Source organism: Saccopteryx bilineata, chromosome 6 (genome assembly GCF_036850765.1).
Source record: "Saccopteryx bilineata isolate mSacBil1 chromosome 6, mSacBil1_pri_phased_curated, whole genome shotgun sequence".
NCBI classification, from domain to species: domain Eukaryota; kingdom Metazoa; phylum Chordata; class Mammalia; order Chiroptera; family Emballonuridae; genus Saccopteryx; species Saccopteryx bilineata.
This window is the reverse complement of record NC_089495.1, coordinates 164313122-164318668: the sequence shown is the minus strand read 5'-3', so window position 1 is coordinate 164318668 and position 5547 is coordinate 164313122. Positions and strand designations below refer to the sequence as shown.

Sequence of the window (5547 nt, the reverse complement as noted above, 5' to 3'; positions counted from 1 at the left end):
TTGCTCAAACCAGATGAGCCCACACTCAAGCTGGCGACCTCAGGGTCTCGAATCTGGGTATCCTGCATCCCAGTCCGACGCTCTATCCACTGCGCCACCACCTGGTCAGGCTGAACTGTGGTTCTTGTGTGCTGTCACATAAAAGGCATGTTACAGAACTTGCATTTAGAGAAGCTTAAGCTGTTGCAGTAAGGTTTATTTGAAGTTGAAATAGAGAGTTCTTTACAGATATTCCATATTTCACTTTTGTCTGTCCCACTGAGAAAAAAGTTCAGTGTTGTTTTCACTAAGCTCAGTAAGTATAAAGAACAAAATCCATCCATCGGTCGGTGCGGCGGCAGCGGTGGCGGCACCAAAACGGGCCGTGGTAGTGGGTGGCGAGATGCTGTAGAGCCACGTGGGGCGGGGGAGGTGACTGAGAGGACCGGGATGGGAGTGTCGCAGCTGGACAGTGCGATGTTCTGCTGACCACGCATCCGGAGCTTGGAGCCGGTGGCGGCGGCGGTGCGCCAGGCAGTGTATCTTCTAATCTGAAAAAGTCTTCCATGAAAACGTCACTTTTAAAAGATAAGTAATGCCCCTGGCCGGTTGGCTCAGTGGTAGAGCGTTGGCCTGGCGTGCGGAAGTCCCGGGTTCTATTCCTGGCCAGGGCACACAGGAGAGGCGCCCATCTGCTTCTCCACCCCTCCCCCTCTCCTTCCTCTCTGTCTCTCTCTTCCCCTCCTGCAGCAAGGCTCCATTGGAGCAAAGATGGCCCGGGCGCTAGGGAGGGCTCCTTGGCCTCTGCCCCAGGCACTAGAGTGGCTCTGGTCGCAACAGAGCGACGCCCGGGAGGGGCAGAGCATCGCCCCCTGGTGGGTGTGCCGGGTGGATCCCAGTCGGGCACATGCAGGAGTCTGTCTCTCCCGTTTCCGGCTTCAGAAAAATACAGGGGAAAAAAAAAAAAAAAAGAAGTTGTGATCCAGGGGAGAAATTAGACTCAAAAATTGGAGTCCTTATAGGAAATGGTCTGCATGAATTTGATGCCTTGAAGGATTCTGAAGTGAACGAATTCTGAATAAAAATGTGCAAATTTAGTGAGGAAAAGATTCAGTCACTCATGGGATTGTCTTGGATTGACTGGCTAAAGCAGACATATCCACCAGAGCATGAACCGTCTGTCCTTGAAAACTTAGAAGATAAACTTTATGGAGGAAAGCTCATTGTGGCTGTTTATTTTGAAAATTGTCAGGATGTGTTTCATTTTCAAGTATCTCCGAATATGAATCCTATCAAAATAAATAAATTGGCAATCCAAAAACGTTTGACTCTTCATGGGAAAGAAGATGAAGTTAGCCCCTATGACTATGTGTTGCAAATCAGTGGAAGAGTTGAATATGTGTTTGGTGATTACCCACTAATCCAGTTTCAGTATATCCGGAACTGTGTAATGAACAGGATCTTGCCCCATTTTATACTTGTGGAATGTTGCAAGATCAAAAAGATGTATGAGGAGGAAATGATTGCCATAGAGACTGCCATAAATAGGAATTCATCTAACCTTCCTCTCCCTTTACCACTAAAGAAGCGGATTATTTCTCATGTTTGGGGAAATAACCCTTTCCAAATTGTCTTGGTTAAGGGAAATAAACTTAACACAGAAGAAACTGGAAAAGTTTATGTCAGGGCTGGCCTTTTTCATGGTACTGAACTCCTGTGTAAAACCATCGTCAGCTCAGAGATATCAGGGTAAAACGATCATATTTGGAATGAACCACTGGAATTTGATATTAATACTTGTGACCTGCCACAAATGGCAAGATTATGTTTTGCTATTTATGCAGTTTTAGATAAAGTGAAAATGAAGAAATCAATTAAAACAATTAATGCCTCTAAATATCAGACCATCAGGAAATCTGGGAAAGTACATTATCCTGTAGCATGGGTAAATACGATGGTTTTTTACTTTAAAGGACAGTTGAGATCTGGTGACATAATATTACACAGCTGGTCTTCATTTCCTGATGAACTTGAAGAGATATTGAATCCAATGGGAACTGTTCAAACAAATCCATATACTGAAAATGTAACAGCTTTGCATATCAAATTCCCAGAGAATAAAAAAAAACCTTATTATTACCCTCCCTTTGATAAGATTATAGAAAAGGCAGCTGAGATTGCAAGCAGCGATAGTGCTAATTATCAAGTCGGGGTGGAAAAAAATTTCTTGCTGTACTGAAGGAAATTTTGGACAGGGATCCCTTGTCTCAACTGTGTGAGAATGAAATGGATCTCATTTAGACTTTGCGGCAAGATTGCAGAGAGAATTTCCCACAGTCGCTGCCAAAATTATTACTGTCAATCAAGTGGAATAAACTTGAAGATGTTGCTCAGCATAGGTCTGGAAGTCCTACCCATAGCAGTCATATACAAGAAGAAGAAATTGGCCTGACCTGTGGTGGTGCAGTGGATAAAGTGTCCACCTAGAATGCTGAAGTCGCTGGTTTGTTGAAACCCTGGGCTTGCCTGGTCAAAGCACGTATAGGAGTTGATGCTTCCTCCTCCAATGCCCCTTCTCTCTTTTTCACACTCTCTCTTCTTTCTAAAATGAATAAATAAAATCTCAAGAAAAAAAAAGAAATAAAAGACATCCAAATTGCAAAAAAAAAAAAGAACAAAATCCAATACTCTGCACCATGGGTTAGCCCATATCAAAGTTCAGTCCAGTCCAGGTATTGTTCAAAGCCTGTCCATGGGAGACTGTTCAGCTGCCGGCCCACACAGCATGGGAGCAAATGGGGCTAGCTGCATTTCTAAGCAGGAAGGCAGTGAGAGAGAGAAAGGACTAGATCTCCGTTACGTCCATGTTCATATTTTCAGGCTAGAAAGGACTAGCTTTCCTTTAAGCAAACCAGTCAGTCAGTTACTTTAAAACTTCATGGTTTTTGCCTGACCTGTGGTGGCGCAATAGATAACGCATTGACCTGGAATGCTGAGGTCGCCGGTTTGAAACCCAGGGCTTGCCTGGTCAAGGCACATATGGGAGTTGATGCTTTCTGCTCCTCCCACCTCCTCTCTCTCTCTCTCTCTCTCTCTCTCTCTCTCTCTCCTCTCTGAAATGAATAAAGAAAATAAAAATTAAAAGAAAAAACTTCATGGGCTTTTATTGATCAATGTGACTCTAATAAATTTAATTTCTAAAAAAAAATAAGAACCAAACAAAACTAAAACAAAAACACCTAGCTATTTATACGTATTTTCCCTGCATTCTCAGATGGTTTGACCCACTTGTTACTATGATATTCAGCCCATAAGTAAATCAGTTATATTTTTACTATGTGTAATTGTACCCTTCACATTATAAAAACATGCTTTTTCATACATACTATTAAAGTTAACTATTATTTCAACTTTAAAAATAACATTGTAACTGTTAAATATTTAATCACATGTATTAGGTATTATTTAATCCAAGCAGGAAGCTTCAAATGCTTGACATATTGTTGGTGCTCTAATATTTGTTCTATAAATGAATGAATAAAAAATTATAGGTATTTTGTGGGCTTGCTTCTATTGGTTTTTCCCACTTACCAATCAGATCCTTTTTCTAAGCTACACAGACAGGCTTCTTTGGTCGCCATACTGGCTTCCAAAGCACACGCAATAAAGAGGAAGCACTGAGGCGCTTCCCCATAGTCCGGATTTGAATTGGTTGTACTCTGGGGAATAGGAAAAACTTGTTCTTCTTAATCACTCCAGGGATTGAGTCCTGAAGACTGAGGGTTCAATGGGCTCCTGGAGTATGCAAATGAGCCCACCAAGGTTATATAGCCTTCTAGCAAATTAAGCCAAATGGAATGCTGCAGCTTCTTACTGAAGTGGGCTTTCCAAGTTTCATAAAATCTAAGGTCCAACTCCCTTTGCTCTCTTTTCCCATAAATATTTAGCTACATGCCTACCTTAACATTTACCCCTGAAGCCCCTGGGCCCTTTGTAATCTTACAAGGGTAAATGGATGAAGGTATCACCTTCTGCAGTTGTTTCAGCTGTAAAGAGGTGCAGTCCTGCCTACCCCCAGGCTCAGATGCTCTTCCTATTTGTTAAAGAAGGAGGGAGTAAAGAAGGAAAGAGACTTTGTTCAAGGCACTGTCCTTTGAAGGTGGCATATGGATGTCTAGCAGTTGGCAATGCCAGACAAGCTGAAATTCTTGTATTACAGAGGTGACGAATTTAAATAAAGTTAAGAGACATGGTCAAAAAAATTGAGGAAAACCTATAGCAACTAAAAGTCTGGTGAGAGGTAAAAACTAGGTGGTGGAGGATGGGACTAATTTTACCATGTTCCGGATTAGGATGGAGAGATGGCTTCCGTGGGCAAAGGTATGCCACATTACATCACGCTAAGGGGAACATTTTATGATTATTCCCTAAAGCAGGCCTTTTCCATCCTCATCACTTGGGCAGAAAAGGGGAAGCAGTTTCAAGTGAAGCCAATAGTTTGTTTTATACTTTATCAACTCAACCATCCAGTCCTGACAAAATCAACCCAACCAAACCGCTGAGTCTCATTCCAAGAGACAGCAATGCAGATGAGCTTCCAAAGTGAAGTCTGTACTGTGTGAATGTGCAATCAGGTAAATAAAGTAATGAGAGAACATCTTATGGAAATAGAATAAAAAAACACAAAGGTCAATAAACACAGCAAATCATAACCCAGTTTCTGTGTCTGTAAGACTCAGTTAAGAAGACTTCCAGGTGCAACGCTTTTGCTGGAATAAAAGCAAGCAGTTACAATATTACAGATTCCTTTTGCCCGCAATTTCAACATCTTTGGTGATGTCATCAGCTGCTTACGTAAATTCTGTATAGTGTATACAGACACAGCCTTAGAAAAAGGTCTTAGTTAAGAAGCAACCTTCGAGGGTAATTGACTGAACTAGAATCCAATATTCACTTTGGGGCATTATGATTTTCTATTAAGACATAATTTTTCTCCCTAAAATCATCTTTATTTTTATTAAAGAAACTGTACTAAGTCCAGTTTTTATTTTGCTTGATTTTTTGCCTAAGCACACCGAGATCAGCAGTTCATTGCATACGCTCTTTAAATCTGCTTTGCTGGACTCTTGAAAGGAATGTTTAGGCTGAGTTTTACCAGCCCCTCAGGGCGAAGAAGCCACGCCCCACAGCTGCCATCAGGCTTTGCCTGCAGTACCTCTAGGTTTCAGTAGAATCCTCAATTTCCTGAGGTTCCCAAAATATCTTGAGGTTTCTTCCTTGTCCCCTTTCAGGAGATCAACCCTGGTTCCTTACCTGGAAAGACTGCCATGAACCACGTGGGTAAACAAGGTATCAGGCTATTCGGTGGGCATTTATCAGCTTTGAAAGTCAATCTCAATTTGTTAAGGCTGTCTGGTGACATCCAAAATCCAGGCATGTCTCCTTCAGACATGGCATTCCAGGCAAAATCTTGGTTAAATTAAACCATAATTGGAAACTGGCCTTATGTGTTTTATTTCAAGAGAACTGATTCTTAATGGAGTTATGCAAAGGAATGTATTGCCATTG

The 5547-nt window shown here is 41.8% G+C and overlaps 1 pseudogene; it reads left to right on the top strand.

Annotated features, from left to right (window-relative positions):
- Positions 1 to 886: 886 nt before the first annotated feature.
- LOC136309413 (phosphatidylinositol 4,5-bisphosphate 3-kinase catalytic subunit beta isoform pseudogene) lies at positions 887 to 2466 on the top strand (annotated as a pseudogene).
- Positions 2467 to 5547: the final 3081 nt, after the last annotated feature.